The following is a 26,773-nucleotide window of genomic DNA, read 5'->3' on the forward strand; positions in this document are numbered from 1 at the left end:
TGTTGTACCACAGTTTCCTGTTGTCCCAGATATCACTGCGCTGTTGACAATGATACCTTCTGCAGCGGTTTGGTTTTCTGTTATCGATCTGAAAAATGCTTTCTTTAGTATTCCCATTGCTGAAGAAAGTAGGGATATTTTTGGCTTCTCTCTTGGAGGCCGAAGCTTCCGGTTCAAGCGAGCACCTCAAGGCTATTGTGAAAGTCCCTCTATTTATAGTCAAGCTCTGAAATATCATCTTGATGCTTTTTCCTTACCGTCTGGTGCTGCTCTCATTCAGTACATGGACGACTTGTTAATCGCTGCTGATTCAGAGGATGTATATAAGAATGTGACGGTTGCATTGTTGCGACACTTATCCAATCTTAATCACAAGGTTTCACATTCTAAGCTACAATATGTTCGCCAAGAGGTTACCTACTTGGGTCATCTCTTGTCAAAGGAGGGAAGACAATTAACCCCAGAACGTATCCAAGCAATTGCGCGAATGTCTATGCCATCCACACAAAGAGAGGTACGTGCCTTTCCGGGCATTACTTCCTATTGTAGGCAGTGGATCCCTAACTTCTCTCTGTTGGCCAAACCTTTTTTGGCACTCACTTTGAAAGATACGCCTCAGCCCCTTCCATGGACTGACGAATGTCAGAGGAGTTTTACTGACTTACGTACTGCTCTGTGTTCTGCTCCTGTACTAAGTACTCCTGATTACAGTAAGCCTTTTACGATCTATGTTCATGAAAGAGAAGGTTGTGCGTTGTCAGTCTTAACACAGCGATTTGGAGATAAACAACGACCATGTGCCTATTTTTCGGCTACGTTAGATCCAGTAGCTAAAGCATTGCCTAGTTGTCTTAAAGCGACAGCAGCAGCAGCAATTTCTATTCGACAGTCTGCTGGAATGGTGCTAGATAATACTCTTATTGTTATGGTGCCACATGCAGTGGATACTTTGCTAAACAGAACAAAAACACAGCATCTTACGAGTGCTCGTTTGTCTGGAAATGAGCTGACGGTTTTGGCTAGTCACGTGCATATCAAACAATGTAATACTTTAAATCCAGCTACTTTGTTGCCTCTTCCAGAAGAGAAAGGTGTTCAGGAACAACATGATTGTTTCTTTCGTACTGAGGAAGAGACAAAAGGTAGAATTGACTTAACAGATACGCCATTAGTGAATCCGGATGGAACGCTATGGGTAGATGGTTCTTGTTTTAAGCTTCCTAATGGAGAGACAACTTCAGCCTATGCTGTTACTACCTTGCATACAATCGTGGAAACAGCACGCATCAGACATAACTCAGCTCAGGCAGCTGAACTGATAGCCTTAACCAGAGTGTGTGTGTTATCTAAAGGAAAGAGAGTGAATGTGTACACCGATAGCCAATACGCTTTTGGTGTGGCGTTCAATTTTGGACGTTTGTGGAAAGAAAGGGGATTCCTTACTTCCCACGGCACTAAGATACAACATGGTCAGTTGGGCACTGACCTTCTTGAGTCACTTGCTTTGCCTACCCAGATAGCAATTGTGAAGTGTAATGCACATAAGAAGATTGTTGACGATGTTGGTCGCGGGAATGCATTTGCGGATGAAGTAGCGAAAAAGACAGCCAGAGATGCTACAAGTCGCATGTATGTTGCGGGCCCTGCAAATTGGGTCAGAGAAAGAGGAATGTATGAGGATACAGTAGAAAGTGTGAAATCAATTCAAGAAGAGGCTACAGAAAAAGAATTGAGAAAGTGGAAGGAAAGTACAGGAATGTTAGATGAGATGGGATGTTGGGTAGAATTGTCCGAGCACCAACGTTGGCTGTTACCAGACGCTTATGTACTACCTGTAGTTACTATGGCGCATGGTCCAGCCCACCTAAGTGCGAAAGGAATATGCAAACTTCTGGCTCCAGTATGGCAAAACGAAGGAATCCCGAAGTGTGCAGACAATGTAGTGAAACATTGCATTATTTGCTTAATGTAGAATCCCGGAAAGGGAATCCCAACTCCAGCAGGTCACTTTGCCCCTCCGACCTATCCATTTGAAGTGTTGCAAATCGATTACATTCACATGGAACGATGCAACAATCTCAAATATGTTCTAGTGGGGGTATGTGCCTTTTCCAGATGGATAGAGGCTTACCCCCTGAAGTACCAAGGAGCGGGGGGAAGTACCAAGGAGCGGGGGGAAGTACCAAGGAGCCGCTGTTGTCCCTGGGTAGGAAACGCCGCCTTCGATCCTCAACGTACCTACCTACCTGGTAGCACCGTAACAGAGCCTGCAGTCCTGGTCGCACCCGCCGCCGTGTTCTACATCTCGCGGCCGCGGAGCGGTGCAGACCACAAGTCCCAGCTTGCCCTGAGTCTCCGCCCACTGCCAGAATCCCGCGCAGGAGGAGCTGTAAAAGAGGGCTGCTCCCACTGGGGAGCGGGGGAAGTACCAAGGAGCCGCTGTTGTCCCTGGGCAGGAAACGCCGCCTTCGATCCTCAACGTACCTACCTACCTGGTAGCACCGTAAAAGAGCCTGCAGTCCTGGTCGCACCCGCCGCCGTGTTCTACATCTCGCGGCTGCGGAGCGGTGCGGACCACAAGTCCCAGCTTGCCCTGAGTCTCCGCCCACTGCCACAATCCCGCGCCGGAGGAGCTGTAAAAGAGGGCTGCTCCCTCCGCCCCGCGGACGCGCGCGGGCGGCGCCGGGCTGAGCCCGGGCAGAGGGCGGGCCGTCTGTGGCCATCCGGGGCAGGAGGAGGCAGGGCTGGGCCACCCCTCGTACGTGCCAGCTGGCTCACCAAGGTACTGTACTGTTGTGACCCTTCTATCCCCAGAGAAACACTGTGACTATTATATATTATGCAGCACCGCCCACTGTGAGAGCCTGAACCAAGTATTGTTGTAGTATATTGCCCTTCGACCATACATCCTCCCTAGGTTTGTGGTATTGTTGACATTCTTCATTCCCCTTGCGATTGCAACATGGCCAAAAGGAAATCCATGGAAGGAGGTGGGGGCAGCGTCATAAAAAAGGGAAAGAAAGCAAAAAAAGTTAACCATGCAGCAGGCAACTGCATTCTAGATAGGATTGAAGCTATTGTTGACAATTGCCAAGTCATATTAGATGATTCTAGTTCTGCTTCTTCTATTACTGGGGACCCGACAAAAGACTTGTCACCTAGTATCTGCACTCGCAAGATCCCAAGTATGTTTACCAAAACCAGGGAAGCCCCTCCTACAGCACCTACTTCCCTTACACCTATATTTCATGATTATGAGCCCTGTCAGAAAGATAAACAGGCTACACAGGACCCTATATCTGTTACCGAATCCCCCTCTCCCATTATCCAGCTCGACCTCACTTGTTCTAATAGGTTTGCTATTCTGGAAGATTTAGAGGAGGATACATCTGCATCCCAAGTGGTTGGTCCCTCGCCCTCTAAAGTAGCTCAGACTCCTAGCTCGCATGGGGTTTCGTTGGAACAAAAAATTGATCAGCTATTATCCGAGATAGTATCCCTGAAGAACATAGTTACGGAACTGAGCAAGAGGGTTCTATTAATCCCTATGCAGTCTACAACGCATAGCAGCCCTGGGGTGCCAACACCACTTGTACCTCTAATTTCCGTAAAGACCGGCCCTTTGCCAATTACACACAGGGCTAATGATCTAGTTTATGACACGATTAATCCCACCAGAAAACCACCTCTGCCCTCCACTAGCCGGAGTATACCATCAAATAGGGATACTACCAACAATCAGAGAACTGATAAAGTTATCACCCCCACTCCACATTTAGCTGTAGGAACTGGATCTTTAAGACCCAGTACTCAGAGGTCTGTGCCATGTTCCGGAGACAACACCGCACTAAATCCTATTGCCGATGGTTTGTTGTCTAACCCAACCATAGTTTATATGGCTGGGGTACCAAGACTCACTAATAATCAATCTTACGAAAATGTGGATTCCCTCACAAACAAAGCTATACACTGGGTCAGGCATGTCAGGGGCTGTAGGTCTATTATTCGGGAAGACATTATCAAGGCCAGAAGACTGTCTCATTACACTAGCCAATTTGACTGCATTGAGCTTACATTTTCTAATAGCATCCTGGCCGAGAATTTGGTGCTCCTCGAGTATCGTACCTCAGCCCCAGACCATTCCGGTATCCAGATAAGGCGTACTCCGCTCTGGATTCCAAGCAATTCTCCACCAGAGGGTAGAAAGAGGATTCTTAGTAATGATTCCAACTTGAATAGGGTTGATTGACTGGCCCAAAATCCTTCTCCCAAGGCTTGTTCTATGGAGCCGGCTACTATTGCTCTCAATCACATTATCACAGCCCCTGAAAGTTTACCCCCCTTCTTATTGCCCTCTTTGACCCGTGAGATGCCCCCTAACACCCAGCCCACCATTACACTCGCCAAGTCTATGCCCCTTCTTAATCTTGTGTCATGGAATGTTGCGGGGCTTTCCAAAAAGCTTTCGATTCCGGAATGGCACGATTTTATTGGCGCATTTGATGTATGTGCATTCCAAGAAACATGGAGTACAATCCCGCTATATAAATCAGGGTATTCCACATATTTTCTACCGGCCCTGAGCTCAGGGAAAGGTCGCCCTTCGGGGGGATTACATGTGTGGGTAAATATCAAGCACAATTGGCAGGTTCAGTGCCATAATAATGTTTCCCCCGATCTTCTCCACTTGACAATAAAAGGTTCACATAGCGGTCCCACCCTAGATCTCTTTAACATCTATGCTAGAGGTTCCACGGGTGGACAGATCTCTCAGACAGTGTCTGCTTTGGAGCATGAACTGACCCTTATTGATCGGAACTCTACTGTTATCATCTGTGGAGATTTTAATTGCACTTTTGAACCCCTAGCCTCAGAAGATCTATTGGGGTCCAGTGATTCAGATCTCACTTGGGGAATTCCGCCCTTGGAGCTCGCTCCGATCAAGAAATGGTCACAAAGGGCCATTCAATTGAATGCACTTACTCAAGAATTCAATCTACGTGCAGTGAATGGCAGATCCATATCCAACAAGGGCGGTGCCTTTACTTTTAACAGGTTAACTTCACCATCACGCATCGATTATATCCTTGTCGATATTTACTCCTGGGGGCTCATCATAGATATGGTTGTCAAAAACACAATAGATAGCGATCACAATCCATTATGCTTACAAACTAAAGATCTCTGGATGACAATACCCAATGTGGCCAACGAACCCCCCTTAATGGCAACCAAGGAGGTATCACTGGCAGGGTGTTGTCGACGCCTTAAATGGCATGGGATCTCCCAACATGAGGAGAAGCTCGCTTCGATCAAAGAGCTCCTAGCTAGAAAACACATTGAACTTTGCGATGCCAGCACCAAAATGGATGATCCCCACCTTATAGCTTCTGTTTATCTTGATACCATTAATAAAATAGGGGATTTCTTTATTCTGGGGGAGAAAACCCGTTCCAAGGTGGACTCCTCGAGGAGCGGAAACCCTTGGTACTCTAAAGGCTGCAAAAGGGCCAGAGTTACCCTGTCCCAAGCCCTAAGGAAACAGGATAGAAATCTAATTAGCAAGGCAAGACAAGATTATTCGAGATCCTTGAAAGTCGCCAAACGGGACTGGGAAGAAAATCACTGGCAGGAACTTAAGGAGGCGGCCCTAAACCGGAATTCTACAGCCTTCTGGGACATTTTGAATAGAGCCAAAAGGGCCAAAACAATAAGCATCCCAAATCATATAGCGGAGCTGCAATGGTTCAACCATTTCTCTGCTATATATGAGGGTGAGACTGTCTCTGCTACACCGGTGGCGGATGATTTGCCCCCTACCATTGAGTTTCCAGCGGAGACCAATTTTGGGACCCACGAAACTATTTTGGCTATTAAAAGTATTGCCCCCGGTAAGGCTGCTGGGCCCGATGGCATACCAGGTGATCTTCTTTTACACGATCCAATCCCCTGGGCCTCTTTTATCTCTGTTGTTATGAACGCCATAGCTAAGGGTTCTATAGTACCTGAGTCCTGGAAAGCCGCGGTGGTGGTACCAATTTTTAAAAAGGGCAATAAGGAGGACCCTGCCAACTATAGACCCATTAGTCTAATTGACGTAATACAGAAAGTGGTTGGCAGGGTTCTCCTGATGAGACTGAGATGCTGGATTGAGAAAGGGGATGTTTTATCACACTTCCAAGCAGGTTTTAGACAGAAGGTAGGCACTATGGATCAAGTTTTTAGATTTTTTATGATATACTGGAAAACGGTAGTTCTAGGCAAGGGAACCCTATATTTAGCTTTTATAGATTTAAAGTCGGCTTTCGACCTAATTCCTCGCCAACGTTTGTGGCAGGTCTTATTTCAACTAGGTGTTCCCCATGAGATTCTTGCCTTTTTAAAGCTTTTACACGAAAACAATCATGCCAATATTAGATGGGGGGCCCAGGGCCAGCTTACAGGGAGTGTCGCGGTGAATAGGGGGGTACGCCAGGGCTGTGTGCTGGCTCCCACCCTGTTTTCCCTATACATTAACGGGGTGGTGGATTTCCTTAGAGAGGTCCCAGCTGATGCTCCAGTCCTGGCTGGCGAAAAGATCCCCACTCTCCTGTTCGCCGACGACACTCTCCTGATTTCCAAATCCCCGGCTGGCCTACAAAGAAACCTAGATAGATTCGACTCCTTCTGCAAATCCTATGGGCTTATTATAAATACCGAAAAAACCAAACTAATGGTTATAAACCCTCCGAGACGTTTTAGCTATACTTTTACCCTGGATGGCACTCCTTTAGATATTGTAGATTCTTTTGATTATCTAGGGATACGCATTGCAAAAGGGATGAAGTGGAGTTCGCATCTGACTAAGATGCTTCTGTGCCACAAGAGGGTATCCGGTGCCATTATAAGAGAACAATATCTCTCTATTAGTCGACCTGTGGCACCGGCTCTTGTGGTATATGAGGCCCAGGCACTGTCTAGTTCTATGTATGGGGCTGAAATTTGGGGCTATGAAAATATTCACGATTTGGTTGTCTCGGAGAACAAATTTATGAGGAATCTCATTTCTGTCCCAACATCATCCCCCCTAAAACCCTTGCTGTATGACCTCGGTAGACACTCTATTCAGGACATTGCACGTCTACGACCTTTATTATTCTGGGCAAGACTGCGGCGGACCCCTGAACTTGTTAAATATGCAGCAGGTTTAAATGATCTCATATCAGCAGACACTGGGCGTAGGTTAAAATGGATCACTCACATAAAACAAACACTGAAATCCATTGGCTATGAAGATTCCTGGGTATCCCAGGTACCCCCTTCGAAACAGGATCTTAAGGAAGCCTATTGGAGTTGGGTAAATACAAGAGATCTGAACAATCCCAAATCGGGGAAGCTGAGTGAGGCTTTTTTCAAACATAAGCCCTTTTGTAAATTGGAGGCATATCTTGACTTCATCCAGTCTCCACTGGACAGATCCCTGTATATACGTTTTAGATTTGGGTCCCTCCCCCTTAATTGTGTGACTGTTGGCTGGAAGGGATCCTTACCTTCATCCGCTGGTTGTCCGAGCTGTACAGCACCTAATGAGTCCATTCCTCACTTTTTATTTGCTTGCTACCATTATCGAAGGCCAAGAGCCAAATGGTTGCGTCCGATTTGTAGAATGCTCGGATGCCGTGACTATCGTACTGTGCTACGCATTCTGCAGACTGATACCTCGTCCCTTACTATTGTCTGCGGCATTGCCAAGTATTTGGGCTGTGCTTGGCTGTTGCGTAAGAAAAAATTTCCCCTTAACCGCATTGATCCACCTCTGTGATCTGTTCCTATTTTGCACGAACTCCAAGTCACTAAGCACTTTGTCTTTGTCTTTCATATGCTGTTCTTAACCTTTTTTATAACCTTTTTAGACGTATTCACGATCAATTGTTGTTGTTTTTATTGTCTAACTTGATCCTTTTATCATTGTATGTTGTGCTTTTATGATATTTTGTATCGAATAAAGCTTTACCTAACTACCTACCAATACTGCTTTATCTACAGCCAAAGTACTTCTAAAAGAGTTTTTCCCTAGATTTGGTTTGCCACGCATTGTCTGGAGTGACAATGGGAGCGAATTTGTGGGCCAAGTCATGCAAAAAGTTTGCGCAGGTCTTGGTATAAAACAGAAGTTCCATGCGGCAAACCATCCACAGTCAGCGGGTCTAGTGGAGTACTATAATGGCACTCTAAAACTCAAACTTGCTAAAGGATACGGCTAGTACAGGCCTTAGTTGGCCCGATGCACTACCTTTGGCTCTTCTATCCACCAGAACGGCTGTGCCATCTCGTTTGGGACTTAGCCCTTATGAGATAGTTTTCGGACGCCCAGCTAATACATGGGGAGTCCCTCGCCCTAAGAAATATTCAGACTTGCCATACCCAATGTTGATTGATTATTTGCACGACCTTACAACTAAATTGCGTGTTCTCCATCAACAGGTTCAGAGCGCTTTGCCAGAGGCCTCCACAGACTCAGGTCATTCCATCCAACCAGGTGACTGGGTTTGTGTGAAGAATTTCCAAAGGACGAAGAATTTGGAGCCTCGCTGGAGAGAACCCCGTCAGGTTCTTTTGACCACTCGTACAGCAGTAAAGGTTGAAGGAAAGAAGAACTGGATCCATGGTGTGCACTGCAAGAAGGTTCCTTTGCCTTTGCCCTTTGATCAGTGGGTCCGTAAGGGTATAAGTGACTCTGAAAGCGAGAAGTTTATACCTTTTAGTGATGCACGCTTGAATGGAACACTGTCAGAAAAAGAAAGCGACAACATTCTCCAAGAAGCTGTACCATCACATTTTCGTCTGAACACCACAAATCCACAAACATTGTTTCAGGATCAGACTGTACCCGATAAGGCTCATTACGATTTAAGACCCAGACTGAAGAAGAAAACTTGAGATTCTCTCTTCTATGTAGTTTCTATCCCGGTTGCAGGGTCACGGTAGGAGTCTTGATTGTGACCTGAGTAGTGGCAATAGACCTGCAGGACTTGCAGTGTCATAGGACTGCAGACAATCGTGACCAAGTGATTAAAGAAGATTGCCGTGAGCATCCATTTAGAGGATGGAAACTACATTAGGCGAAAGAGAGAGAAAGAACAAAATGAAAGACAATCATTGTAAAATAATATACAGTTGTTGTGGTATAACTTTATGTGTTATTATATTATTGTGTATTTTATTGGCGTGAATAGGATGGATTGTTTATGCTATACAGCAAAAAGTTGTCCCTTCTTCTATTTCTGTGCCTTCTTATTCTACTATCTCTCCACATCTGTTTCATACACTTCCTCAACATGAACTCGTTAGAAGAATCGAATATTACAATAATTAGTTTATTCAATTATTACACCAACACCAATTAGTAATTAATACAACCGATTGTTGGGTATGTGGACTAATGCCTCATACCACAGAAAAATAGATGCCATATTTAGTCCTTCCGTTCTCTTATGAAGGTTCTGCTTGAGCTTATTTTGTAATTTTCTCTAACGCCTATCAAAGCCGATTTAAACGACCTGTCAGTTCTTATATTGGTGGTCCGGATTTCAGTCATAGTTCATTGATAAAGGGAATGGTAGCTATGGCCAAAATCATGGAAAACAGTAAAATTTCTGTTGATGAGAGAAAAGCATATACTAATTGGAACGTCACTCATTATATCACAAGCCTTAGTGATAAGGTTAAACAAAGAAAGTCTCCACCCATTTGGACTGTACCTCATCAAGGCAATTTCTGTTTGCAAATAAATGGCCAAACTACTGACCCCGAACAGAGAAAAAGCTTTTGTTCCCATACTTACATCCACTCCTCTCAGAATTCGCCGCCATTAGTGCCATCTCAGGGCACGTATTTCATCTGTCACGATAGAGCCTATACGTGGTTGCAGACTGGTTTTTCTGGAACTTGCTATATAGCTTTTCTTCTTCCCCTACATACACTGCTTCTTCAAATTTTCATAGAAACAGATATGGCAGAGGAATTATTGATTCCAAAGATACAGCAGGACAAGAGGGAGGAGACTTCCTTAAAGGATTTCTTCCTTTTTGGGGTCCTATGGCAAACAGCAGGAATATGAGACAACTGGTTTGTGTTGTAGAGACTACCATAGACATCACTGTAGGAGCTTTGAGTAATATTACAGCGGAACTACAGGCGGATCGTCTTATGACTTTGCAGAACCGAGTTGCCTTAGATGTTATTCTTGCAGATCGTGGTGGAGTCTGTAAATTGGTCAAATCGAGTTGCTGTATTTATATACCTGATGATGCTCCGACAGTATACCAGGCCATCTCTAAATTACATATAATCTCTGAGTCGATTCATCAGGACGAAGGAGATTGGTCGTTATTGGGATGGTTTTGGGGACTACTGTCCAAATGGGGTTGGAAAGTGCTAACATTCCTTGGTATGGTTTTAGCCATCGTTTTCTCTTGTTGTCTTTGTATGCACTGTGGTCCCGCCATCTGCGACCTTTGTGCTACTATGTGCATCCCAAAACCCAAGACACAAAGAACAGAGAAAATTATAATGATGTTACAGCAACAGCTCGATGACCTCATGGCCATCGACATCGCGTCTGTGTATCTTGCCTGAGTTCTGGCAAAAGGAGGCTCTGAGGAAATTCGATCTTCGATCACGATCGCATTGAGCCGCCATTTTGTGCTCCGCCGCCATTTTGTGTTGCCCTCATTCAGGCAGCACGACGAACAAACTCTTTTCTGCTTTTCCTGCAATATTGTGCCAAAATAGCCTTGTGCCTCTGTTTACAAAGCTGGTGTTAGTGACTGGCCGAGTACACTAATCCCTGTCTGGTTTTTCTATTCCCTGTCTTAACGATCTGTTGGTTTACACTATTCTCTTCTGACTTTATCTCATCTTCTGGCCTTTGCTGTCCTCCGCTCGTATTCTCTCGTTCCACAACTGATCTCCAAAACACACAAACGTATCTCGCCACCTGCAAGCCAGTTACAGACATGTTAATACCTTAACCTGTGGGAGGGGTGGCAAACACAGTTGGAGGAGAGGCTTCTTCGAGTTACTCGATACTTTTGTTTTCCGACTTTTTCTATTGGCTCTGACTTTCTTTTAGACTATTCCTACTGGTTTTTCATGTATGTTTTAGGTGTGTCCTTCGTTAATGTATATGTCACCTATGTACTATAAAAGATTGTGCGCCACGGAGTGAAGTGGCAGTCTCCTGAGAACATACCGTGTGTACTTCTAGGACAACTGTACTAGCTGCAGCTAATAAAATCTGATCTTTTACGCCAACAGAGTGTCCCCGTGTCTCTGTTAGCTGAAGCAGGAGAACCCAGGAGATTAAGGCGTACCCTGCGCCGCCAAGCCCAATTGGTTCTGGTTCTTTATAGCACATGTAAATTCTCCTTAAAAATATAGAAATATAATTTGTTTAGTATACTAGACACATTGTATATGATTTTCTGACTACTTCTACATCCAAAGCATGCTTTTATGGTGCTTTTACTATATTTTCTATCGAGATCATTGTCACTTTCTAAAACTTGTGCAAAGTGCACATTTATGTTTCTTCTTATTTTATGTGTATGTGTCATGTAAAGAGTGAAACTCATTTAAGCTGCAACAAACCTTACCCCGCAACCTGGATGGAGTGATGGTCAGGGGAAAGTTCTATATGTAAGCCCTGTGGCATGGTGATGTTTTGCAACACAGTAGAACTATTTTACACACTACTTCTGGGCCCTTACCTGGTGATGCATCTGACTACCTGTCTCAAGCATTGTAATTGGCTTTGCTGTGAGCTGTGCACAGTCTCATTCACTGGCCAGAAAATGGAGAACAGACTGTACTTTGACATGAGAAGGAATGATCTTGGAGTGTGCTATAGATGAATCGAGCTCTTGTTCACAGTCTAGAACCATGTTAAGGATCACATCAGGTGAGAGATGATATCTACCAGTGATATTCTCCCTGGATATACCTATGATCTTCTACCCGTAAACTCTTTCTCTCCTTTCCAAATAATTGTACCTGAAAATTAGGGGCAGGGAAACAAATACAATCACTGACATGGTGATTTTTTTCTCTGCGGTCTATGTCTTTCTTTCAACCATTCTAAATCCCTAGTTTTTTTCCCTTTACCCAAATAGTTCATATTTCCCATTTATCAGCCACTCCCACTTGCTCTTTTCCTCACACATTTACATCAAAAACAGAGGCCCACACACTTGTTTCAGAGAACTCTGCACGAAAATGATGGGGCAGGTGTAGGCAACAATCTCCATTGGCAAATTAGGGAATATCCTTTGTGAGTATGTAAAGTGGTACTAAATAAGTACTACTTTGGTGCCGATCACGATCCGGTAAAAAATGTCCCCGTACGACTCGTATCGGGTCTTTTTACCGTACGAATCGTACAAGTGCCGTACGAACTGGCAATCACGATTCGCATGGTAAAAAGTCCATACGAACCGCACTGGGAATATTTCCCCACACGTCCTCGGGTCGGAAAATGTGTCCGACACGTCCTCGTACGATTCACCGTACAAACATGAAAGGTGAACTCCGACCGGGGAATCACGATCCATCCCGGGCGTCCGAATGTACAACCGTATGGTGAAAAGACCGTCCGCACCGAACTCCCATAACAACCATGGAGACGTCCAAACAGGTGCCCGGTACGTGCCGTACCCCCCCCAGCCCCCGTAGGTACGCGCCGACCCCCCCCCAGCCCCCGTAGGTATGCGCCGACCCCCCCCAGCCCCCGTAGGTACGCGCCGACCCCCCCCCAGCCCCCGTAGGTACGCGCCGACCCCCCGTAGGTACGCGCCGACCCCCCCCCAGCCCCCGTAGGTACGCGCCGACCCCCCCTGTGTGTACACCCGTGTACGGTGCGTACCCCCCCGTGTACGTTCGAGTCGAACCCCCCCGTGTACGCTCGAGTCGAACCCCCCGTGTACGCTCGAGTCGAACCCCCCCGTGTACGCTCGAGTCGAACCCCCCCGTGTACGCTCGAGTCGAACCCCCCCGTGTACGCTCGAGTCGAACCCCCCCGTGTACGCTCGAGTCGAACCCCCCCGTGTACGTTCGAGTCGTACCCCCACCCGTGTATGTATGGTGCGTACCCCCAGCGTGTAGCGCTGGGGGTACGCACCGTACATACACGGGTGGGGGTACGACTCGAACGTACACGGGGGGGTCCGACTCGAGCGTACACGGGGGGTTCGACTCGAGCGTACACGGGGGGGTACGCACCGTACATACACGGGTGGGGGTACGACTCGAGCATACACAGGGGGGTACGCACCGTACATACACGGGTGGGGGTACGACTCAAACGTACACGGGGGGGTCCGACTCGAGCGTACACGGGGGGGTTCGACTCGAGCGTACACGGGGGGGTACGCACCGTACATACACGGGTGGGGGTACGACTCGAGCGTACACGGGGGGGTACGCACCGTACATACACGGGTGGGGGTACGACTCGAGCGTACACGAGGGGGTTCGACTCGAGCGCACACGGGGGGGTCCGACTCGAGCGTACACGGGGGGGTCGACTCGAGCGTACACGGGGGGGTACGCACCGTACATACACGGGTGGGGGTACGACTCGAGCGTACACGGGGGGGTTCGACTCGAGCGTACACGGGGGGTATGCACCGTACACGGGTGTACACACAGGGGGGGTCGGCGCGTACCTACGGGGGCTGGGGGGGGTCGGCGCGTACCTACGGGGGCTGGGGGGGGGTCGGCACGTACCTACGGGGGCTGGGGGGGGTCGGCGCGTACCTACGGGGGCTGGGGGGGGTCGGCGCATACCTACGGGGGCTGGGGGGGGGGTCGGCGCGTACCTACGGGGGCTGGGGGGGGGTCGGCGCGTACCGGGCCACCTACTCTGGTCGATTCGCGCCGTACTTCGCTTTTGCGGCACTTTTTGGGTGCCGTGAAAATATTGCCGTCCGGACTGCTGTCGGTTCGAATCGTAATTCCTGGTTCGTGAAACGCTGCCTGAAAGCGTCCCGACGTCACGTCGCAGCATTCCCGGATCACATTCGTATGTATATTTCTGTCGGTCGGTGTTTTTTACGATTCGTACGGAAATGGTGTTTCCGTGCGAATCGTAATTCCATGTTTGTAAAGTTTTACAACCGGGTACGAGTCGGACGGGGAATTCGCTCCGACCGACGGTTCGTACGTGGTTTTTAACGGATCGTAATCAGCACCTAAATGTACTCAAAAATATTTTTGTGAATAGGCCTCAAAGTATGTTATCTTACAAGATGTCCTAAACAGGACAAACATGTCCTTATTGCAGATTTTATTCCATATCTGCTATATAGTTCCATAAATATATTTTTCTGTGAAAAATATTTCCTTTAATCTGGAACTCGGATGTCTCAATATTTACCTGGAGTGATATTTTAGTAACAAAGACTCATTCCTAGCTTGCTGATACCAATCTAACTTTCTAATTGCTCTGTAATTCATTCTAAGGGAATGATCATAAATGTCTTAGTTTTATACATATCATCAATTACATGTTTTTGGAAGGTATTAAAGTGAATGGAATGACTAAATTTATCACTGAGAAGACTAATATCCATTTAGGCTATCTCTCTTCTATTTATTTTAGGTACCTGTTGTTTGTACCAAAAATGCACGAGAGCATTATTTATATATAGATAAAGCACATCATCTATGAAAGGTTGGAATGCTGCTGTAGGATTTCACAATGTAATTGCTTATACTGAAAAGTCTTCTGTAAGGAATTGAGTTGTTGGTTGAGTGGGGTGTGAACCCTGGTTAAGGATCAACCTCAATCCATGTCAGGTGAGGCACAAGCCACCCCAAAATTAACCTGTGCTCAACCCTCTGATAGCTTGGCACAGAGCAGTCAGGATTAACTTAATGTGTAAAGTACTTGTGCAACACTCCAAAGAGTAATAAAGTAAAAAGAGCACACAAAATGGATCCCACACCAATTTAGAACATTAGAGTAATTTTTAATAAATGAAATGAGACCAAAACAGCAAAAATCTGATTAGTGGGACTGGAGATATGCAATTTTAAGGATTTTTGTGAAAATAACTCCAAAAAGCACAAAGCGCCAACTGTATTTATTGGCCTGGGCAAAGTCACAAGTTCAGGCTGACTGCAATGGTGTGCATGCCGGCTACAGTGACCCAGTTAGGCTCGCTGAACACGGTACTTTAAATCCTAGGTTGTGGGGTATTGTGATGATCCACATCAAAGATGCGTCGTGCAACTGAAGCGATGTGTTGGTTTTGAGGCTGCAGTGCGATGACCTGCAACATCGATGAGGATTCCATTGATGGTACTTGCATGCAAAGTGCTGCGTTGAGGATGTGGCACGCAGTCAGATTGTAAATATGCCCCAGTGTCATTTGTGCGCTTTATGGTTTTACCGGTGAAACTGCATGTCGGTGGGAAATTCAGATGGTATTTTAATGGAAAACATGTTTGGCTGTGAAAGTGCACTGCTGCATCATTCTTTAATTGTATGTTTGTGACAGTGTGCAATGGAGTGCAACACTGGCTGCATGCCGCATCCTTGCTACTCTTCTGCTGCATAGGCATGGCGTATTTGCTATACTTGTTTCTTGTGTGTCACTTGGATTTTTCATAGGCGCTTTGATTTGCCCGCATCCGAAGAGTGACCACCGGCGGCAGATCGTTCTCCCACCTCACCGCCAAGATCTGGAACACCCTCCCCATCCTCCAGGACCTACTAACCTTCAGGAGACTACTCAAGACCTGGCTATTTGAGCAGTAGCAGCACCCTTCCCCCCCCCAGTGCCTTGAGACCCTCACGGGTGAGTAGTGCGCTTTACAAATTTCTTGATTGATTGATTGATTGATTGATGGATTTCAGTGATGTGGCATTGATGGCAGAACTCCACACTTTGAGAGTTGTTCCAGCACCAGTGGTTCTGAATGCTGTGCGGGCTTGGACTGTAGAGCCAAAGTTGCAATAAGCCAATGAGATGGCAGCTCACACATGTTTTTGGTCAATGATAAAGTGTGTTTCTAATTGGCTGGTTTCAATGGGAAAAATACAGCCCGAAACAAAGCGCATACTGATTTTTCCACTGCCTGAATATGGTGCCTTGGAGCTCTGTTCAGGACTCAGTAGCAGCATCAGAATGCACTTGGATTGCAGTCCAACCTGGCAAGCACTTCACCCATGCTTATTAGGTTGTGGCAAAGAATTGTAACACATCAGCTGCCTTGGAAGCTGGCTGACTGACTGCCCAGTCATTCCATATTCTGACTGGCATTGCGTGACATGACTGAAGGACCCTCTGTGGTGTATTTATTTAAAAGGCGGAAGCATTTCACCTACTTCAGATTATATTACTTGATTGGGAGGTATTAAAAGTGATACCTGTGACTGTTTAAATGTATCTCCTAGTTTTCCCCTATACTGTGCTAAGGCCTCTAGAAGTTACCCCCCCCCCCCCTTTGAATGAACAGTCTTTTTGAGAAATTGCTTATCTGCCTTGTGGTTTGAATTGTGTTTGTAAAGTGTATGTAGAACTCATTTTTGTCCAGAAAACGTGATTTATTTAAGTGCATGAAAAGCAGTATTTTTGTGGCTTTAGATTTGGGCAGGGTTTGAACAGGAACTATGAAGTGAGTTTGAGCCCGTCTGTATCCAAGGAGATTCTGACTTTAGAGCACCTCCTTGCCCCCCTGCACACCAGTTTATGCATTAGGTCACATGCCCCTTATTTAAGTTTATTACTGGTTGTTGCAACTGTGCTCTTACTGGCTGCTAGGGCTAGTGTGTCCATTGGACCTAGGGCTTTGGGGTTGAGATCTGATTGACTGATATGGCTTGCATTCTGATTGATTCCTAGGCTAGGGTTTCTGTTAGATTGGCTGTTGGGGCTAGGGTTCTGATTGGTTCCTAGGGCTAGGGTTTCTATTGGACTTAGGGCTTGGGGTTTGAGTTCTGATTTGCTAATAGGGCTAAGGCTCTGATTGGTTGATAGAGCCAGGTCTTCCACTGAGACTAGGTTTTTAGGGCTACGTTTCTGATTAGGTGAGTTTACAGTGAGGGATCTTATTAGCAGAAAGTCACCTGACCTAGAGTTATTTAACCTTAGGGCTCTGGGCGTCTTAGCCCGAGTGTTAAAGTTAAGGGCGGAGAGGACAAGGGTATTTGCCTATTAGGGCCTGCTCAGACCTAGGGCCAGAATTGCTGCACTATTCTCCATTCACCAGCCACCACCTTAAACCCATCCACAAACAGATTAACACACTCTTAGCAAGTGTATTCTACTGACCAACATACCCTATCCACACTTCAATGTCTCAACAACCACTGCAAAACACCACAAGCCACATCTCATCTTCTGCCCCATCTGCCACACATTTGCACCTTCATTCTGAGACAAAACACCACTCTATCCTATACCACTATTAAATCCACACATCGCCAACGCAACACAAACCCACATTATACCAAAGCTTAATCCTTTCAAGCACATACTTCCTGTTCATACAAAACACCAGCTCTGCCCTCTACTTACTCCTAACAGCCACCTTTCAATACCACCAACACCCTCCTCCTCTTTCTACCAAAAACACCTAACCAAACAATCCTCACACTCCACTCCACCATGTATATTTCCTCTTCCTGCTATCAAATCTAACACAAATACACATAACCTCTGTCCATTCCCTCTCACACACCACATATTCCTCCTCTAATGCACATCCCAACCACCTTTACCACTCAACATCCACTCACCAACATTCAAATCCTTCACAGATATTCACCATATCAATATCTCATCTCACTATTCCAAAAGAACAAAACATAACACAGACACCAGCGCATTCAAAATCTCACACACAATTTCATACTGCAAAATAGAAACAAACACCCAAAATCATAACTACACAAATAACACAGATACAAAACCATACTCACTTTGAAACCTTCTATCCTTACCAACACCTACCACAAGCACCTCAACACAACAGCTCTCATTCACCCGCCTCTCATCCTTTACCTAATTTTGAGCCTTAAAGCATGCCCAACATTTTCCACCACCAACTCTAACCTATACACCTTCCACCCTAAACAGATGCAAAAAAACACAACATGCCACTCTTCACAATGTTTCATCTCCATGTCTACTACACAAAATATCTACTTTCCAAAAACAGCACTGCTCTCAAACTCATTTTCAACTACCATCTCCACCACCTACATACTCGGCCCCAACAAAATGCCTTCTAAACCTGTTGGACGAGGATTACGATATAGACAAACAACATTATGGCTATCTTCATACAGTTAATACCAACACTAATAATACACCAGCTACAAATTCAAAGAGTACTACTCACTCTTCTAGCAAACAAAGTCACACTGCCACCAAAACACAATCTCTAGACTGCCTACTAATAAATGCTGACCGCTCTCTAAAAACAAGCACCACATCTACGACCTACTCATTGACACACAACCTGAATTACTATTCATAACTTAATCATGGTTGGGACATGACTTGGCTCTAGTGTTGCATGACGCCATTCCTCCAGGTTATCAAATGGTCATGCCAAATCACATAGGCAAAAGGAGAGGTTGACTACCTGTTATATTGAGGAAACAATAATTGTCACTAGACCTGGGCGGTAAATTCCATTCCGCTTGCGGAATTTGCAGAATTTGGGTAATTTCGCGTTCCACAGAGAACGCGGAATTGCCCAAAATTCTGCGTTCCGCGGCTTCGTGGAATTTTTTGCTTGTTCGCGTTCTCAAAATGCGTGTACGCAAGATATTTCCCCCGAGCATGCAAACAGCATTCGCAAACAGGAAAAAAGCATCGTGAACAAGCAATTCCACGTGTTTGCGGAATTTCTGTGTGCTCGCGGAGATTTTTTACCGTTTTGCGGAGCTTTGCGTAGCGTGACTAAGCAAATTCCGCCCACCGCTAATAGTCACCAAAGCTGACAACATTGCCATACAAGGTTGTGAGGCCCTCATGACCAGATGCAAACCTATACCAACTTCCTCCTGTAAATTCCTCCTTCTTTACAGACCACCATCTAGCAATGCAAAATCCTTGGTGACTTAAACATATGGTTTGATAACACCCAATATGCTGCATCCAAGAACTATCATCACTGGCCTAGAGCTACTGAACCTACATCAGATCATCCACAAACCCACACACATCGCTGGACACATCCTAGATGTATTTTTTGCAAATCCAGAACTAGTTGCCTTTCAAAGGATGACTCCAGTCATATGGCCACCATACATGGATCCACCAATAGACCGTGGAACAAGCTCAATTTTCAATCCATCAGATTATTGTAGAGTGCGACTACTCAACCATAAGGTTCTCAAGGCACAGGTGTAGCAGATTTGTTGAGGACCCTGTGGTTCAGTTGAAGAGCCAGGTATTGAGGTCCTTCCTAAATTGAGGCAGTAACAGTGATTGCATGAAATGAAAAGAAAGGGTGTTCCAGGTCTTTGCAGTGAGGTAGGAGAGGCATCTTTCTCAAGCCTTGGTCTTGCAGATGTGTGGGACGGTGGTCCGGGTCAGCTAGGTGGAGCAGAGGTTTCTGGTGGGTACGTGGAATGCAAGCAGTGGTTAAGGTCCTTCGTTATGTAGGGCTTTGCAGGTGTGGATGTGGAGCTTAAAGGTGATTCTTTTGGTGCCTGGGAGCCCGTGGAGGTCTCTTTTGAATAGTTAGAAACACAACTAACATCCAATACAAAACTAGATGCAATAAGTTTCATTCAATAACTTTATGAGTGGCTCAAGGAAGCATTTGATATCCTAATACCACTTAGAATAGCAGGAAAGGACAACCGAATACACGCACATTGGAGGAATGGAAAGGTAAAAAAGATAAAACAAGAACGTTTCAAAGGTAAAATGCACCTGGCTTAAAACAAATAGTAATCAAGAGAAACTTCACCTAAAAAACTTAACAGAATACACAAGTCAACAATCAAAAAAGCTAAAAACAACTACTGTTCGGATAGAATTCAAAATGCTAAATGTACAAATTTAGAACATTTTGAATGACTTTCTTAAACCTAAACGCACAGAAAAAAACTCATCTCATGAATCAATAATTTACTAACAAACTGGGAAATCATTACACAACCAAAGCAGACATGTTGGACTCCTATTTAAAACAAAGGAAAACAAACAGCCCCAACCCATTTCCAACAATCCCTTCCAAGGGTAGGCTAACCCAGCCTCTAAATTTGTACAAACAACTATCACAAAGTGAATTTATGGATCTGGTCAAAGCAAGAAAGCCAGCTGACTGCCCTTCTGACCCTTGTACACCACAAATCTTCAAGAACATTCTTTTAACTACCTATGCTACCATGCTAGTAATAAAAATCATCAATAATTCTTTAACTACAGGAATCTTTCCAGAGTTTTGAAAAAAGACATACATATACCCACTATCAGAGAAAACAAACCTGGACCCGCATGACCCAAGCAACTACAGACCGATTACAAGTGGACCTTTCCTGGACAAACTTATAGAAAGAGCAGCATTCCCCCAGATGTCACAATTCATTGAAAATAACTCCATACTTTCCGACTTCCAAACAGGATTCTGACCAGGAAGAGGCACAGAATCTGCCTTCATTACCATCTAGGATTACCTTAAAAACACAGTTGACTGGAATGAGTCACTGCACTACTTCTCTTGTACCTTTTAGCTGCTTTTGACACAGTAGAACATGCCACTCTAATCCAAAGGCTCCATGAAGCAGGCATAGAGGTGACTGCTCTATGCTGGATCACATCCTACCTTAAAAAAAAGACAAATGTTATCCATACTCCCCCTTTCTTTTCCAAAACTACAACAAATTCAGAACTCTGCTGCCAGACTACTACTACATGTAAAGCCACACACCCACATTTCCTCTGTCTTGAGGGCCCTACATTGGCTACAGGATGCCAGAAGATCCACCTTCAAGCTGCTTCGCATCACCCACAAAGCAATACATGGAACAGCACCACTTTTCATCAGGAATAAAATCACCAAATACATACAAAAAAGGAACCTTCACTCAAGATAACCACCTCACCTCAAAACCCCAGCATACAAGAAAAAAACATGGGTGGTACATATTTCTCTGTTCAAGCAGCCAAACCATGGATAACTATATTATCTTCAGAAGACTAATCAAGAGCTGCTTTCCTACATTACCACCACACACATTAAATGTACCTATTTAGATGTGTGCATTTCTTTGTGCAAATATATATGCTACTCATGGTTTCAAAATATATAGATATTCTTTAGGACTGCTTAGCAAATATTTAAATTACTTATGATGAATATATATATATAGACATGTATAAAAAAAAATATAGCACAATATCACATGGTAAAAGACAACTCAAATTGTCCTGGATTTCAAAATGCAGCTTTATTACAACGAGTAGGTCCTCTCCAATGCGTTTTGGACGTAGCCTTGATCACGGTAAGAGATAGGAACTGACACAACCATTGCATACACATAGGCAACAACATAAAACATAGAAAAAAGACAAAAATAATATGCCAGTGAAACACATAAGCTGAGAGTGGCCTCAATTTTATGTATATATATATAGCCACTGTGTTGGCTGAAAACGCGTCATGATTGACCGCACTATATTATGGAATAAACGCTGAATCTGGCAACAAGCGAATCCAAGTTGTCCGTATCTCTCATGTGCGACGACAGCACGAAGGAGCGGTAGTTTGATATATATATATATATATATATATATATATATATATATATATATATATATATATATATATATATATATATATACAGCTCCAAAGACTTCACTCAGCGAATGAAGGGGACCGCACTCAGCAAGGTTTTCTCGGTAAAACTTTATTTCATAACCGAGGTGACTCCAACCAGGACGCGTTTCGGCATTCGTGCAGTTTTTTGAGTATATTTATATCCGGATCACTGATTCTAGTTCCGGTTCACTGATCATTGACAGAAACAAAAGACTTACTTGTCAATCAAATTACGATTACAGAAAATGAAAAATTTCACAGAATCACATTCGCATATCATGTAATTTCATCCAGATTGATATATTCGCTTCCGGGTAAATTCATCAGTGATAACATAAACAGAAGGTATGCAATAATCAACAATCGATCGTATTTGAGGCAATGAATATTCATCTTGCGTAATTGCACAAATATCTGGTTAATCAAATATCCAACCTTCAGAGTTTAAAGTAACTAAAACACAATTGAGCCCTGTATGGGCAGGCAAAATATTCTTGCTTGTAATTCTCATTGTGCCACATATAAATAGGGCACAGAAAGTTGTGAACACTAAATCCGCGTGTTAAATGAAGCCCTGTATGGGCAATTTCAAATACGCAGGCCTAGTGAACATCCCAAAGAAAAAAAGAAAAAAGAAAAGAAAAAACAACCTATTGACTTCAACATAGCAAGAATGGTAGTTAATGGGTCCCCAAATAACTGAATACCTACACGCTACCCTAGATGACATGCCAGTTCTTCCTCTGTATTAAGACCATATATAAATATATTATCTACTGGCGGTTGCCAGTAGATAGTTATAGTTAGGACCGTGTTTCCATAGGAAATCCGCAACATTCTATTTGGAATAACTTTGTCGCCGGTTGACGAATCCTCGCGAAATTTTCAAAATAGGTGGGGCGCTCCGCTCCTACCCTGAAAGTCTCGGGGGGATTCGTCAAGCGGGGGCTGAGAAAAAAGGGGGGTCCCAAAACGCGTTTTCCCCATGCAATTTTCCATAGGGACCTTTAGTCCAAGGTACAGCCCGAACGGCTGAACAGAATTACTTGAAATTTGGCAAAGAGGTAGTCCTCAGGTCAGGCATGTGCCTTTTGCATATATGGTGTCAATCTGTACAGTAGTTCCTGAGAAAATCAAAAGTAAAATCACATACATATCTGGGCAGAGCCTAACCACACATCTCATCGTGAGATCTGATTGGCTGTCAGTACTTCATCCAAGAAGTGTTGGCAGACATCTTGGGACCAATATACATGATAGCACCTCATTAAAAAGCATTGCAGTTAATAGAAGGTTTTAAGACTTTAGTTACATTATAAATCATTTGTTGATGGTACCATACTCATTTTAGGAATTGTGGTGTGTTCTAAGGTGATTTTACCATGTGAAAAAGCCTTCTGCTGTTATATCACGAACCATGTTTGAGAGAAAACTATTTTCTCATTCTTTTACCACAGAGGTTTGGAAGGTGATCTATAAGCTAAACTGAGAGCATATTTTCTGTAAATTCACATTATCTTTCTCAGTCATGTAAGAATGAAGTCTGACATTCTCAGTAAAACATGTACATCCAACAAGGGCAGAGACTGTCAGTTGATTCCTTTGTGTTCTACTGCAGCTTCCCAGAGTGCTCTAAAGAACAACTAGAGCGCTAACAGTCTTACTTATGACAAAAGTATGGCACACCTGAAGCCATCTTGATTGGAATAAAGTGGTAACACTTAAAACATTTAATTTACAAAGAAACAAAATGAGGGGGTTCATTTTGCCATATAAATTATGATTAGTGCTGCAGAAAGAAAAACTAGGGCACATTTTGACTTCTGAAATCCTCTTTTATTTCATAAAAACATTCTGACATGCAGACTGAAACATGCACTTTGAATACCAGCAGCAGACTTGCCTGGTGAGCAGTAGCTTTACTACAGTGATCTAATGAGCAACTAGAGTGCTAACATTCAGAATTTATGCCAAATGTGTGACATATCTGAATACCTTCTTGATGGAATCAAAGTAAAAAACTGAAAGCATTTCCTACTGAGGAGACTGCAGTAAATGAGGAAATTAGGAAACTTCATAACAAATAAATCTCCTAAAATGGCCACCAGAGATAAAAGAGCCCAAATGTAGCCCAAATATCACCCAGATGTAGCCCAAATGTAGCCCAATGACAGAAGTGTGCAAAACACTTATTTTTTGTGTATTTGCAGTTTTATATAGTGCAGACTTGTCAGGTATTGGAGTGCTTTACATGAACATTGGTTACATCACACAAGATCAAATTCATTTTGGTTGTAGACATCGGGAGATTAAGTGATTTGACCAGAATCACAGAATGTTGAGCTGAAGCAGAAACTCCAACCTGGTTCCCCAGTTGCAAAGTCTGCAGCTCTGGAAGTAACACCACACCCTCTCCCCTTGGATGCAACATTTAATCAAGTGGTCAACTGGATAAAAAAACATAAAGTTTACAAATAATTTAAAAGTTCTTTGTCGCTATTTGAAAACTCAGAAAATATGTCCTCATTTTAGTTTTTTAGAGCACTAACCATAATTTTGATGCAAATAAGACCCTCTCATATATGTAATTTCTAAAGGAAATACTCTAGGGATTACAGTTTTGATTACATCAAGATGACGTCAGGCGTTCCACATTTTTGTAATAAATATAGAATGTTAGCAATCTAGTTGTTCATTGGGATACTGTTGAGAGGCAGAGGCCAGGGGCACGGACTCTGAAAATTGAGGGCAGGTAGGAGAGTGCAGAGGCAACAATTTGACCACACTAGGCAGGCAGGAAGGGCAGTGGCAGCACAACAGACTATGGAGGACAGTGGAAAGGGGGACAGGGGCAACAAACCAACAATACAGGACTGGCAAGAGAGGCTGTGGCAATATAATAGACCATTGTGGGCAGAAGGAAGAGGCAGTGGTAGTACAACCATACATGCCAACAGACCTGTTTCAGCCAGGAAACGTCCAATGTTTTTAAGCTCAAATGGGCTTTACTTGATCTGTTTCCTCTCTACAATCTTCTCTTTTTCAATGTAACTCAAAGGGGAAAATCAATACCCCAGTTTTATTTCAAAATCTCCCTCTTACCAAGTTCAAAATGTTCGCAAGTATGGTACATTGGATCATGGTAGGCAGGAGGAATTGGGGTAGGGACATGGACTCGGATAACAGAGGACAGGAGGGACATTGAGAGGTGCACCAAACTGACCCTACAGGGCAGGCATCAGGGTTTGCAGCAGCACAATACACCACACAGGACATGCAGGACGGGAGTGCAGCACAACAATCCATAGAAAGCAATAGGGAGGGGACAGGACCATGCACATGGACAACAGACAACAGAGGGGAAAGAGGCAATGGTAGCTAGCTGACCATAATGGACAGACAGGAGAGAAAGCTGCAGCATAACAGACCATAAAGGGCAGGGGGGACGGATCAGGGACATTACAATGGAACCGACAAGCCAGGAGGGAGGGAATAGGGGTCTGCACATGGAAACAGAGGGCTGGGGGCAAGGGGGCAGGGCAGGAGCAGCAAGATGACCATGGAGGTCAGGCAGGATGGGCACTAGAAACAAGACACACCATGGAGAGCAACAGTGAGACTATGATGGCATACACACAGACCATGGAGGGAAGGTGGGAGGGGGTCAGGAGCAGCTAGCTGACCACACAGGGAAGGTGGGAGGGGCCATGGCAGCACAGAAGACCATGCATGGCAAGCGGGAGGGTTAGTGGCAGCACAATGGCTATGATGGGCAAGAAGGAGGGTGCAGGGGCATGCACAAAGGACCATGGAGGATAGAAGGGAGGGTCAGGACCTGGGCACAGACAAGAGAGTTCAGGGGAAGGGGCCTCACAACAGACCACGTGGGGCAGGCAGGAGGAGCAGTTGCAGCACAACAGACCAGGGAGGGCAGAAGGGTGTGGCAGTAAAATGGACCATGGAGGACAGGAGGAAGGGGATAGGGGCATGGCATGTGGACAGGCAGGGTGGAGGTGGCAGGGACAGGTTACAGTCATCTGACAATGCTAGGCAGGTGGTAGGGGAGTGGCAGCTCAACAGAACACTCAGAGTAGATAGGAGTGGCAGGTCCATGGAACATGGTGGTCAAAAAGGATGGAGCAGGGGCATGCACAAAGACATCGGAGGGCAGGGGGAAGGAGAATAGGGGCAGCAAGCTAAGCACAGAGGCTAAGCAGGAGGTCAATGATGGGCCATAGAATTGGGCAATGGAGGGCAGGATGAGTGGAATGGTACATCATGCTAAATGCAGGGCAGTGGCAGCACATCAGACCATGCATGGCAGGAGGGAGGAGGCTAGTCCATGGATTCAGACAACAGAGGATAGGGAGGAGGTGGATGGGGCAGCAAGCTAACTGTTCATAGAAGGTGGGTATTAGGAACTTTATTGTTTTTAAAATGTGTGTCTGTGCGAACTACTTAAAGTATGAACAAGTATGCAGCATAATCTCACTTTTATTCAGGAAGAAGAGGACGTTTGGTACTGTGACTCCGGGCTCACTTGGCAGAAACATCCCCTGACCCTCCATCCCCATCGCAAAATGTAATGCCCGTGAAAAGGGTAGGTGGACGCAGTGTTATATAGAACATAGTCCTGAGAGCACGATTGAAAATGAAAACTAGATATAGTATATGGTATAAACTATGCACCAAAAAGTGTGATATAAGATGAACCGGGCGTGAAATATAATATGCAATACATTGTGCGCAATGACAGATTCATTGGAGAGCGCGAGATAGCACAGGCACTAGCGCTTGCTATGTGATATGCGCCTTGGAGTGTAATATGCACAGGGCACTGTTGTGTAACCTAAGTAGTCTCTAAAGTTGTAATATAAAATATGTGCTGGGTAGTGTAACATTGCATATGCACTGTGACAAAGATATGGATCCCAGATTGTAATATGTA

This window comes from Triturus cristatus, chromosome 2_2 (genome assembly GCF_964204655.1).
Source record: "Triturus cristatus chromosome 2_2, aTriCri1.1, whole genome shotgun sequence".
Taxonomy (NCBI): domain Eukaryota; kingdom Metazoa; phylum Chordata; class Amphibia; order Caudata; family Salamandridae; genus Triturus; species Triturus cristatus.